The sequence below is a fragment of the Mustela nivalis genome (assembly GCF_964662115.1).
Source record: "Mustela nivalis genome assembly, chromosome: 4".
Classification (NCBI taxonomy): Eukaryota; Metazoa; Chordata; class Mammalia; order Carnivora; family Mustelidae; genus Mustela; species Mustela nivalis.
In genome coordinates this window covers 68,376,917-68,391,269 of record NC_139023.1, presented here as the reverse complement: position 1 = coordinate 68,391,269, position 14,353 = coordinate 68,376,917, and the positions used below count along the sequence as shown (strand labels likewise).

The window sequence follows — 14,353 nt, the reverse complement described above, 5'->3', positions numbered from 1 at the left end:
TCAACTAAAAAGGAATATATAAACCTTGGCATGGAAATTAGAAAATCTTAACAGAAGCAAATTATAAGCTCTTCTCTTGTTGTCTTTTGTTGTTGATCTCGAATATTTAGCCTATGAAATGAAAAGTAGATGTTACTAGAACCTGACTTGGTATCCCATCCATGGGTCAGCTCTTGCAATTTTAGGCAGGGAAATGAACACGGTCCTCACCACCTCACCTAATACTTGAAACTCATACATAACTTACATGCACAATTCCACCACACAGAATTGCCCTTGGAAGTGATAAAACTGGAATTGGAAGTATAGATGAGAAGGCCTGAAGACCACACACACCCCTACACACACATACATAATACTTCTCCTACTTATCTGTAATTTCCTGAGACACAATGCCAGCAGAAGTAGGATCCATTAGCCTGAGATAAATAAGTTCTCCCCTTAAAAAAAACCTGGAGGACTCAAGTTAGTAAAAGCAAGACATTATCTTCTGAATGATACCAGTAACAAATTGTTTAACATACCATGATCAGTGGGAAAGAGCTGGAGTATATAGCTACATAGCACTTAAGAAACTCATGAACATATTGTGTGTGTGAAAATACTTCCAGATTTCCATTCTAAAAATCTGCATAACTGGAGTATAGACACAGATGAATAAGTTACAGCTTCTGGCTAGTTATCCAACCCTGCCACACCATTGTAATGTGATAAAATTGATGATCTTAGAGGTAATTATGCTGGATTTGACAACTGGAAACCAAGTATCAAACTGAGAAATGTTTGCTGCCTTGTATGCTATTGATATACAAAATAATACATATTTTCGGACAATTTTATGACATCTCATTAGTAAGCTGTTGAAGTTGCACAATTATTCATATTGATATTTTAAATATTTATACTAAAGGTATCTTCTTGAGATAATTTAAGTAACATGATTTAACCTAAATATTTGTTTAAAACAAGGTTGTAACCCAGTAATGGGGAAGAGAAACTTTCAGGCCTCCTGGGTCCCTCCTTCCAGGGACAAAGAGATGCCATTAGGCCAAACATATGACTATGAATGAGCAAAACTAATGTGAGCTCATGGTGCATAGAACAGGCTCTATTATTCCTTGGTCAGTCTGAAGAATGAAACATGAGAAAGGAAAGTACTTTGGCAAAATAACTGATGTCTAGTATAAGCCCTTATATATAGCATGAAAAATTCTCCATATCACTTTACTGAGACACACACCAGGTTCCTGGATAAGAAGACTAGATCTTGTAAACTTGTCAATTCTTCTTAATTTCATTTATATGCTCAATGAAAACTACAACTATTTTGGGGACAGTTTATCCAATTATTCTAAAATGAGTCTGGAAGAAATATCAGTGAGATTCTTAAAAGCTACACATAGACACAGAAAAAATTCAACAAGAAAAGAGTATCAATCTTATCAGATATGAAGCAAATAAAAACATTTAAACCCGTGTGATATTAATAAAAGAATTGATGGAAAACTGGACCATGCATACCAAAACCAGAAACCTACTAAGAAGGAGTGTGTATACTTACCTTTACAATAAGACAGTTTATGATATTATGTGATAGAATAACAAATAAATGGGGAATGAATGGATTGATTATTCGGAAACTGCTGCTGGAACATGTTTAACTCTTTTTAGGAGATAAATTAAGTCTTATCTCATACCATACACCATCACAATGTTGGGTGGACTCAAGAGAAAAAGTCATTGAAGAACTGGATGTAAATTCTTTTAGGGGAAGAATAATTCAGGGAAATTCTAATCTGTTCTATGAATGAGAAAGTATTATCTAAGCAAAACAAGCAATAGTGGAAATATGACATTCAACTTCACTAGACACATTTTCAACTTTTATATGTTAAAGAAAATAGTATAGATGACATGAATGACAAAGAAACAGTGCCCCTAATTCATAAAGGATATTGAAAATGATGAAAACCAAGGTTCCAATACACAAACCAGCTGAAGATAGGAATTCATATTAAAAAAAGTATAAATGAAAATAAGAATTTCAAAATTTTTCAACCTCATCTAATCAAACAATCATACAACATAAAGTAGCACTTTAAAGCCTAGATTTAAAATAAAATCAGCCACAGGCCAGGACCTAATTATACCACTTCCCAGTTGCCTGACCTTGGATAAGTTACTTAACCTCTCAAAAAATAAGTTTTCTACTTTAAAATGGGACAATAATATTCTTCTCTTACAGTTGTAAGGGTTAAATGAGATAGTATAAAGGTCATGAATGATGAATGGCCTGTAAGAGATGTTCAGTAAGTGTTATTGTTGTGATTATTGATGATGATATTGGTGGTGGTGGTGTTAACAATCATCTTCACCTTTCCCAATAACAAGATTTAAAAAAAATATATCCCTCAGCCCTGCTGAGGATGGAGATATGACTCATGTTCTTTCAGGGAGAATGGAAGTAGGTGCAGTTTTTCTGGAGAACAATTTGGGAATATGTGTTAAGAAGTTTTTGTGTTTTTTTTTTTTTGATGTTTCACTTTCTTTTATTAATTTTTTATTTTTTATAAACATATATTTTTTATCCCCAGGCGTACAGGTCTGTGAATCACCAGGTTTACACACTTCACAGCACTCACCAAAGCACATACCTTCCCCAATGTCCATAATCCCACCCCCTTCTCCCAAACCCCCTCCCCCCAGCAACCCTCAGTTTGTTTTGTGAGATTAAGAGTCACTTATGATTTGTCTCCCTCCCAATCCCATCTTGTATTAAGAAGTTTTTAAAAAGCTCAAGCTCTTTATCCAGTATACTACTTCTAGAAATCACTCCTAAGATAACAGTGAAAAATATAGAAAAGGAATACTAGAAAATGAGGTCATACAGGAAATGCTCATCACCACGTAGTAACAGCAAAAGACTTTTACAATAAGGTAAAAGTCTAAGTTGAGAGAACAAGAATAAACAAATGATAATGATCTATAGGCCTAACTAACAGAAAGCAACTAAAAATTGATAGAAAAATTGTTTACAGGCATGGTAAAAGTAATTTTTCTTTTGTATTCATTGTAGTAAACTAGAACAAAGACAAGCACAGTACCTGGCACATACTACCTGGTACATTGCTCAATCAAAGTGTAAACTGAATTGAACAACAAAATTGTAAGTGGAAAAATAATTAGAATACTCATTTTCTCACACACACACACCCCTTGAACATAGGTTAATCTCAACAGGTCAATCTTTTGTAAGACAGTCACAGGAAATCCTAGAAAGAAATATGATGAAATGTTAACAATATTGTCTTCAGGTGATTTTTTTTTCTGACTCTTAAGATTTGTCTCTACTTGCCAAATTTTTTTCAATGGAGATTTATTACATTTATAGTCAAGGAGGAAAATGAGTAGGGGGAAAAAAAGGAAATAAAGAATCCCAGAAATCAACTGGAAGCCAACAGGCTCAATTATTCCTCATTACACTATTCCAAGTATGTACCATTCTTCACTCCCACCCGAATATAAAATGAGAAGTGGAAATATGAATAGCATGAATAAATTGGGAGGCAGCCTTAAAACAGCCCAGGAAAGAAAACATTATAGTAAATTTCAAAAATAAAGTCAAAATATCATGGGTCTAATATTAAAAAAGTGTACAGGGGCTTTTTCCCCATATAATTCATACATATGAAAACTATAGCATGACAGATGAACTCTTTCAATATAAATTACTTGTTTTCACTACTATGGAATTATATTTTCTCTTAGACACATAATAGTCTCAAAGATTTACATAGTGGTTACCATCAGTTTTTTGAAATCTGAAAGAATTTTATTTATTTAAAATTCTAACTCTACACAAAATATAATAGGTATATTTTAGAATATCCATGATATTCTCAAAGGGGAGGAGCAACTCTCAGATTCCCATATTCTTAAATACACTCATCAGGGATAATTAGCCCAAGAACGTAAAGTGCCATGTTACCTGGAGCACAAAATCACCCAGAGGTATAAACTCTTGGTCACTGGCTAAACTCATTCACTGAAAGGTCAGTTTCCAGGACTGGGTGATTTAAATTCATTTCAGCAAAACTATAGATTACTATATGTCAAGTACCTGTAAGATTAATGGTAAAATCTTGACTCATGCAAACTGAATTCTTGCATGCCAAGGGTTTACTTCTTTAGAAGTAAAATATTATGTAAGGGAACTGTGATGATGAAGTATACAGTCAACATTTTTCTTAATCCAAGAAGTCATTGGTTTATCAAGTATGTATATCCACCTAACATGCTTAAGAAACATTGCTACATACTTCTAGCAATTAAAAATATACTTGAGATAGAACCTTAATTGAAATTATTTCCCTAATTATATAAAGTCTTCCATATTTTCCAGAAACAGAGTCAAGAGTGTAATTTACCCGATATCAAGATTTCAGACTTTTTAAGTGAAATATGTAGTGTTTTAACTGCAACAATTATTTTTTAAATTGCCCTTCATACAGCCCCTATTTTTGGTAAATAACTACTTCACAAAGGTGTTTCCTTTGATATAATTTCTAGGATTTGATTTCAAAAACTCGAGGGAGGGGAAAAGCGAGTGGGACTGTGGATGACACAAGAATAGATATGATCTAACAATTGTTAAAGCCAGCTGGAGGTACTTGTGAGTTTGTTGTATTATTCTGCGTTTTATTAGATTTGAAATTTTATGTTGTAAAAATTTTTAAAAGAAACATATTTCTTAATTATGTCAATTTATATTGAATAATGTTTCCCTTGGTCTCCATTCCTACAACAGTCATGTCCAGAAAACATGGTGAAACACCTACCAAACTGATCCTGAGGAAGTTCCAGCTACATGGTCCCATTCTGGAGCACTGATGATGGAATAAATTGATTTACTCTGCCAAGACCCATAATTTAATCATTTAGCCAAAGACAGAAATATATACATCTAGATTAACCAAGAAAAATGGTGTAGATAAACTTCAGTTGTCCTAATAACCAGTAAATTGTAGTGATACATAACTAATTCAATTTGGTCATTGTGCTGGCCAGGCCATCACTATAACAGAGGATAGCAAGGGATTTGCTGAAGCATCAGTAAGACAATCTGCACTTTTTTTTTTTTTTGCATTGTCCCAACACCAATGAGATAGAGGAAAAAAATTAACTATCATAGTATTCAACCCCCTAAGAAAAAAATGTTCTTTCTCAGCCTGTGTAGTGAGAGGATTAGGATTAAAATACAGTTAATATGATGTCTATTTTAGAATGGCCATATGGTTTCTCCCCTATCATGTTCACTTAATTTTCCCTTCCTTTTCTCTTACTCCATCATAAGCAGAATTCTGGCATATTTAATTCAATTAATTCCTAACAATCCCTCATGTAAGCAACCCTACATAAAAGCAGAGTATGTAAAAATATTAACATCAAATCTTAAAGTCTTACAAACAATAGATCTTCTCAATATAGTGTTAAAGTTTTAGCTGCCAGTTGATTTCAATTTCATTAACACACTCACAATATAAATAAATTCTGTTTTAAAGAAAAGCTTTAATAATGAATATATTGCAATTAAATGACGCAAGGCTACTAAGCATTGCACACTGCCACCTAGTGCTAAATGTCTTTTTAACTCCAAATGCACAATGGATGTCTTCAGGAAAGTGGAAATGCTCTGTTTTGAAGCAAATTTATCCAGAAAGATAGGTTGGAAGCATATTTATTTATAATTATTTCAATATAAGAAGACTTTTAAAATAAATGAAATTACACATACCATAAAATCAGCCCTGTCTTATAAATTCATGTAAGAAAGGTCTGATTAGATTAGTAAATATAAAAAAAAAAACTACAGATTTTGTTAATGAAGACATGAAATGTCTGGTTTTTTTAATGTTATTTTTAATACTGTTCACCCAGTATGCAACATATTCTATTATGCATGTGATATATGCTGATGAGCTAGATGGAATATGTGTTTAGCTGGCAAGTTCGACATATGAAGATGTTTGAAAAGGCATCACAGGATGTTAAAAAATCACTAAAGATATTCACAAGCTTTCTTAAGGACATAACTATAATCTCATCTCATCTACAGGTTATAATTTCAATTTCAGATGCCACTGGTTTTTAGTTCTATCTTATTTTCCTAGAGGTGAATAATTTCTTTGTGTTTCAGTTAAGCTAATCACTATAGGTCATCTCGATCTTCTGACTAAAAAAATAAATCCCCATAAAAATGAAATGAGATCATTTGAAAGACTAAAGGAAGGATTGCTATAGATTATTTTACTGTCCTATGGTAGTATATTTTATTTGCTTCATTGTATTTTACAATTGTAGTCCCCAGTTTGGTCTACTTAATATGCATAACTACCTATTTTAAGAACTTAAGTGAAAAGTGAAAGACTCATATTTCTGTCAATTAAGTTTTTTCATAGTGAAAAATAATCAGAGGGTTTCTTTAAACCATTTTACTTAGCTTTTTCAGAATCACACACCTTTTTGAGAAACATAAAAATCTCAGGTTCTCCTTCTGAAGTACTTAAAATTTACAAATGAAAGATATATTTAAAACAATATATGGAGGGGCGCCTGGGTGGCTCAGTGGGTTAAGCCGCTGCCTTCGGCTCAGGTCATGATCTCAGGGTCCTGGGATGGAGTCCCGCATCAGGCTCTCTGCTCAGCAGGGAGCCTGCTTCCCTCTCTCTCTCTCTGCCTGCCTCTCCATCTACTTGTGATTTCTGTCAAATAAATACATAAAAAATCTTTAAAACAATATATGGAAATTTTTAAGAGTTCTATTTTTAGTTTGATCTCATAAGATCAAACTAGAGATTTCAATGTTGACGTTACTCCAGTAATTTAAAATCAGCATGAGTATTAAGGCTTCCTGTATATCCTATAAACATTTTCCATCCTTGGAAATGTGGACAATAGAGAATGTCATTCAGTGACTTCAACATTAGGCCTTTTGCACTGATTCATTTTAATAACCACAAGGTCACATAAAAATAGATGATAGACAAATGGATGAAAAGAAACACAGGAGAAAGAAAGAAGGGAGAAAGTGAGGGAAAGAAAGACAGAAGAAGAAAGAAGTTTTCCTTTAAGGGAAGTGTTACCTCCATCGCCTCAAAATCTTAATTTGGATAATTCTCAAAGGAATCTTTGATCAAAGCCACATGATCTAGAAAACTTCTCAAGATTTCCTTTAATCAGCTTAACCAAGTGACTACTGCCAAGTCTATTTCACTTAGTTCTATTAAGGCTACTTTGAGGCTCTTAGTGCTATTTTGAGGTCTTCACCACATACTCAAGAAACCTAGTTGATATGCCTGCCCAAGGCAGAAGAAAGATTTACTCAAAATATCGCAATTTGAGAAACTCAATTTGGAAAATATGACTTAAGAACACATATTATATTGAAATCCAATTCTTCACACTATGTTGGGATTACATTTATCATGACATCTCAATGTTCAGTAAATTTACAATTGAGTAAAATGTCTTAAGTTGTAACTCCTAGATATTCCCTTGGCCTTATGGTATATGGTCTATAACAAGATAATTCCAGAAAATAAGACAGTGATTACAACTATGCCTGATATAAGAAAAAACACTGCAGTTGCAGATATATACACAACATAAATTATATTATATTATATTATATTATATTAATCATATTACTATAAAATTTCAACAACATTTTTAAAATTCTCCTGTTAATCTACAAGGTAGTGAAAAGGTATAAAGCGAAGGAACTAACAAATCCTGATTCAAATGACAATTATGCCTGAGACTCTGAAGATTCCTTAGAATTTTCTTACAGATCTTAGTGTGTTTTCTAGGTACATACTGCATTTAAAGTTTTGGAAAACCAAGGTTATGTGTATTTACACACACACACACACACGCACACACACACACATGCACACACACACAAATGCGATTGTAATATCATCATTTGGATGCGTCTAAAAATAAATATTTAAGCTGAAATTATTTATCTAATAGCCTCATTTCTTAAGCTTGAATATGAACGTATGTATACTTAAGAGTGTGTCCTAAGGTCTATAATCAAGAATTTCTAACTCAACATAAAATAAGTAGTAACAAAATGGCCTATGAAGCAAATTCCCTAAGGCTTTAGAAAGATAAGACATGTTTAAAAATTAGAGAATACAGAAGAGAAAGACATAGCTTTGAAATGAACATTACATTTAACTTGAGATTATTTAAAACACCACATCTCTATCTATTAGAAACCCCATGGTTATAAAAGGCAAAAACATATTCCACAAAGACTACAAAAATCATGATATTGGTATGTCTAATATTAGACATACTGGAATTGCATACTGAAATAAGAATATGTAATAGATATTCAATAAGCATTTTTTTAAATTCAATTTTATTTTTTCAGTGTTCCAAGACTCATTGATTATGCACCATAGGCAGTGAGCATTTTACTCACTAATTATGATTTTATAATTCTTTTAACTTTGTATTCTCAGATGTCAGATACTTACCCAGAAACAGAAATCTAGTTGGTTGCTAAGAAATATGAGAGCAGTTTGCATTTTTTTTCTGTATCTTTAGGAGAATTGCTCTCTTGGGTTTTACCTCCAAGTAGTAAAAGTTAACTCTGCTACCCATGTAGGGACTTGTATTACTTGTACTAAAAGAAACTCCCATGTCTCAAAAAAGAAACGAATTACTCCCAATTCACACAATTTAAAACAAATATCTGGGTTTTCGTCCAAGCTTAATGACTTTCCATTTCATGCAACTAAAATATAATACATTGTTTTATAAATTTAACTGATGAGTTTGAGTCTTTTCACAAAAAGTTTATGATAAATGAAGTCATTCAGTCAACTGGCACTCCCAAAGTAAAGTTCAAATCCAACATTTTAAAAGTATTCTCTGCCTGTAACTTTGACCATGTGCTTCTTTGAACAACTAGAGGGAGAAGACTATCTCCCTTGGTCTATCTGGGTTTTCTTATGTTTATGGAAAGATCAAAAGCAAAACACGGTTACAAATATGTACATTCTAACTGGTCATTAGTTTATCACAAATAAATATTGATTTGCCTAATCAAAGAGAATATTCATCCAAAATAAGATCCATAATTCAATCAGCACATACGTTTCTTAATGACAGTGAACATTTAGACTCTCTCCACATGTAAATTTCATAACCTTTCAAGGACAATCTTCTAAATCACATTTTAAAGAAAGAGGCTGAAAAAGCATTCCATGGCAGTAACATTTTACATTACTATAAATGTAAGAGGTTTAATTTTTAACACCCACATACTTATCACAAACCAATTAATCATTTACTCTGACTTATTATCAATGTTTTACTGGAACATATTGAAACACAAGATAATGTACTTCTCTGTCTACTAAGTGAGACAAAGCCCACTTGCCCAGTCCCCTTTTTACTCAACTTCTTGCACATTTTCAGCCAGCTGCCCTGTTGGTGATCCCTTGTACCTCATATGCTGCTTTAGCAGTAAGTCAGATTACTACCACGTCTGGTCCAGGACACATTAAGAAAATTCCTGTTACAAGTAAGGTCTTTGAAATATAGTTTTACATCTATAAAAGGGCTATAGAGTGCCCACCTTGAGGGGAAAACGACGAAATTATCCTCTGTTTTCTGGGCTTTTACTTATTTTATAAACTCACACCTTTATAAACAAGTTCTGTCTCACTGAGGGGAAGGAGATATGCAAAATGTAACACCTGGAGTCATAAAAGGTAATGACCTCAAACAACACATCTCAGAAAGGGGGCGGGGGGGGGGGGGCTGGTTCCAGAGAAGGAAAAAAAAAGAGGCAAAGGAGCGAATCTGCACCACTAAAACAGGAGTAATAGAAAACCCTCTCAGGTTTTTCCAGTAAGTTTTGTGCAGCAGCAGCAACAACAACCCAATCAAGATGCGCACCCTCACCCTCATAAAATCTCCTGTCCCCAAACAGAAAACAGCGGGTCCCTCTTCACTGTGTCCTCAGGGACAGAAACCACCCCCCAAAAGAAAAGAGATTTCAGAGGCACAGGGAGGGGCAAAAACAAGTATGTGTAGATCCAGCATCCTCATCTCCCTCCCAGCTACAAACCTGAAAGTCCACTCAGGAACCAGCCCTGGCTCCTAGACACCCTTCCGCCTGGGCCCTCCCTGCCGGAGGTTGCGGAGTCAGCAGCGCAGTTTTCGGACTCCGGACAATGACCGCACCACCACCACCCACCTTCCCCATGCTTTCACCCCAGGCCCTCGCTTTCTAACCCTATCAGCGAGACCTCATTGGGGTAGGACAAGGGATGCACCTCGGCCAAGAGGAGACGTGCCGGGCTTCTCTGCCGGAATGAGTTGCGGGGCGTAGGGTGGGGGTGGTCACGGAGAAGGGCTCCTTAGGAAAACCCAGGACATGGGGCAACTGAAACCTCAGGGCCAGTCACCCTCGCTCCCGCCACCACCCCACCCCTAGCCTTAAAGCCGACTTCTGAGGCCGGTGGCGTCAGCTTGGCGCGGCCGGGATGGGGTTGAGAGAGAACCCCGGGCCACCGTGGCCTCTCTAAAAGGACTGCGCAGGTGGGCGCAGCCCTGGAAGGTCGACGAGGCCGGAGCTCAGAGTTACCCCGGGCCCACAGAGTGTGAGTGCAAGCGAGAGGGTGAACCCACGCGCTCGCCGTGCCGAGGGGCGCTCGGCGGCAGGGCAAGCGCGGTGACAGAGGTACCCCGGCCACCGAGGAGAGACAGCTCATCCTACCCGCCGGCGACAGGGCTGGAGGGGCTACCGAGGCAGGGAGACTGGGAAACTTAATGCAAAACAGACAGCTCCCCCCGCCAGGACGTGTCCCCGCGCTCTCAGACCCGCTCCAACGCCTCTCGAATCACCCACCATCACCCACACCACCCTGCAAAAATCCCCACCGAGCCCTCAGATCCCGGGCGGATAATTACCTCTCCCGGAGGCGGAGTGGGGGGCGGCAGCAGCAGCAGACACTTTTAGCCTGACTTTCCTGCGTTCGCTTGTGAGCGTGTGCGCGCGGAGCAGGAGCTGTAACCTGCTATTTATAGACTCGAGCCTCAGCACCCGGGGCTGAGAACCCGGAGGAAGCGAGCAGGCGGCCGCGGCGGCGGCGGCGCAGGGCGCGGGCCGCGGCTCCCTGAGGCTCCCGCGGCTCCCTCAGGCGCCCGGCTCCGGCCGCGCTCGGCGCTCGCTCCCCGCCCTCCCGCCCGCCCCGCCGCGCGCGCCCAGGAGAAGTTGTCACCAGCGCGGCTGCCTCTCCGGCTGCTCACACGCCCCCTGGCACAATTGCTACTTTCTCCCCCCCACCCCCACCCTCCCTGCTCCTCTTCCTCCTCCTCCGCTTGTTCCGAGCGGTCTCCTCCCAATGTCACCAGCAACCGCCAATAAAGGCGGCAGCAGCAGCGACAGTCTCGCAACTGGCGCAGCTCGCTTCTCGCTGATGGAGTGGAGTTGGTACCCCGGCCACCCAGCACCAAATGACCCAACACGCTTGCTCCGTGAGCTGACACCTTGCACCCCGACCCTCTGCAAGCGGGAGCGGTCGTCCAACTTGGGCTGGGGGAGAACAGATGCAGAGTGGCGGTGAGGGGTGACCCGGAGCCACCACGCCGAAACGGGGGCCGGAAAAAACACAAGATTCTCTAACTGGCGGGAGGAGGTGCCCCAGACCCCGGCCACTGGCAGCGCCGGCCCAGTCTGGGGGTGAGCGAGAATGGGAGGCGGTGACCCCTGTGCAGGGGACTTCAGCTTGCCACCACCCTGGGACCCGTCTCTTGCCACTCCTTCGCCTTGGCCCGAGGTAGAGGTCTGACGAGGGAGACCTGGGCACTGACTGGGCCTCCAGCTTAGCGCAGCCCACCGCCACCCACCGCCAGCCCCACGTCGCGGCCGCTGCCTGAGGCCGAGCTGCTCCTAACCAGAGTGTGACACGCCTTTGGCAGCCCGAAAGCGTGGGGACAAATCTGCACTCTGCGTGTTTGGGGTGTCAAGAAAACAGGGTACGTAATCACGCAGCCTGAACAGAGACTAAAACTCCCCCACTTCCCAGCCAACAAGCCCACAGTGGAAGACACGCAGCCTCGTTTTTCCGGGCTGTGGGGTGTGGGGCAAATGGTTCTCTCCATCTGCGCCTTACAGGTGCCACCTGGCGGTTCTCTTGCAGAGGTTTTTATCTAAACTGCTCAAAGGCAATGGGAAGGCTGGTAATGCCGAGCACCAGTCCACTCAGGGATCTTCAGCCTTTCCCTTCCCTAAGGGCGCTTTAAATTCATACTTCACATAAAATAGAGTGAGAAAGCTAGTACGCATGGGTTACATTTGCCATGCAGGAATCCCGAGGTTAAGATGGTGAAGTCGATTTGGGTTAGGTCAGACACAGGAAGTGGGAAACTCTAGCTGCCCCCTGCTGTCATTTCCTGCATCTAGACAACCATTCATTCCACAAACATTTAACTGCCACTTGTTATAAGCTCAATCTAGGAGTGCAGAGGTTTTGGTGTTTGTCTGTCTGTTTTTTCCATCACTTTCCCTCAGAGCTTGGAACAATGATTACACGCTGTAGTTTCCTTAAATGTTTACAGAATAAATTAAACATTATGCTAGGCTCATTCCCTCCTTTTGCTCCTGCAGCCCTTCCCTTTCCCTCTCTTCAAGCTTTTCTGCTATGCCCAGCCATCATCACATGTACGCTAGAAGGACAGAAGAAGAAAGGTGGGAGGCTGACAGTTCCAGGCAGGCCCTTGGGAACATGGATCATACTTGAGGAGCCTGTTAGAGTTAGATTTCTCCTGCATGGGGCAGTGCTGAACACACCCATTTTGGAGGGGTGGGGGGTGGGGAGGAAGACTATGTCATACTCATATTCATACTTGAGGCTTGAAACAATGGATGAATTCTGTTAGTAGAGATATGCTGGCAAGATGATACAACTTTTTCATTGGGTAACAGTTTCAGTCTTTTCTTAAAATACAGAAAGATTGAAAGAATATCAGAACATCAGGGTGCCAGAGCTTTGCTACTGAATTGAAAAGATGTTTAACATATTTATCCTCTAACTTGAATGGAGCTCTGTGTGTGTGTGTATATGTGTGTGTGTGTGTTTATGTAAGACTGCCACAGTGCCAGAAGTACTAAACTATTCCTTTTAAAAGACAGAGTTGTAAAATAGATGCAGCTAATGTCTTTATGGAAATTAGCACTTAAAGTGAGATACCCAGAAAAACCTCTTATAATTAAAATCCAGACATAGATCATGCTGACCTAGACCTTTTGCAGGGCTGCTGAAGAAAATGTGATGTACCTGTGCATGTCATCTAGGAAGTTTAAAGATTTTAAAGATTTTATTTATTTATTTGACAGAGAGAGATCACAAACAGGCAGAGAGGCAGGCAGAGAGAGAGGAGGAAGCAGGCTCCCTGCTGAGCAGAGAGCCCAATGCAGGGCTCAATCCCAGGACCCTGGGATCATGACCTGAGCCGAAGGCAGCGGCTTAACCCACTGAGCCACCCAGGCGCCCCTAGGAAGTTTAAATTCTGGGGAGATACAGGGAGACAGAAAGAAAGACAAGAAGAAAGAGGGAATGAATGAGTCAAATACATATGCCATGTGGCATTTTAAAAATCAATCGATCAGCCTGATAGTTACCTTTTTTAGTTGTTTGTTGTTTTCTTTAAATAAGTCTAGAGGATTCAGATCCTTCTGTGGTTTATTAAACCCATTTTTAATGAGCCTCCGTTTTTACAAACCTTGAACTTGTAGCCACTTGTGCCCCCCAAACATAACTCCATTTACCAATGAAGGACAAAATATTTTTCATTCCCTTTTGAAATATCTTTGTATGGTCGAAGGTCTAAAACGTGATTCCCATTAGCTACGTTGCTGTCTAAAGCAATAAAATCAAACCAGGATCTACAGGGCTGCTGTCACACCCTCCTTTTTAGTGAAGTAATTCATTCATTATTCCTGGAGCTTTCTATTTCAAGTGAACATGGTATGGCACAAGAAGGACTCTACACTTTTATGATCTTTCACTATTAAAAACCTATAAAAATAGAGCACCAAGTATGATAGATGTGGTTTTTCTTACCACAGTTGTTCATTTTTTTTTAATGATAATTCTGTAGATCAAGTCATGGTTTTCATTCTAATTTTGAAAAATTCACACTGGAAGAGTTAATCTTTGATAATCATAATTAAGGTCATTTTTCCATGGGCATGCATGTGTGTGTGTGTATATATATATATATATATATATATATATATATATATATATATATTTAAATTAATGGG

General features: G+C 39.0%; 1 protein-coding gene across 10 annotated transcripts in view; it reads right to left on the bottom strand.

Moving 5' to 3' along the window:
* The window catches only part of INPP4B (inositol polyphosphate-4-phosphatase type II B), an 837,179-nt gene extending 825,915 nt beyond the window's left edge, over positions 1–11,264 (bottom strand). For 6 of the 10 annotated variants that reach the window (XM_082727238.1, XM_082727234.1, XM_082727229.1 and 3 more), the window contains exon 1: positions 10,996–11,264. The gene's annotated coding sequence lies outside the window, so the exon portion shown is untranslated. The remainder of the gene's footprint in view (positions 1–10,995) is intronic. The other 4 variants (XM_082727239.1, XM_082727240.1, XM_082727235.1 and 1 more) reach the window with 1 other exon arrangement.
* Positions 11,265–14,353: the final 3,089 nt, after the last annotated feature.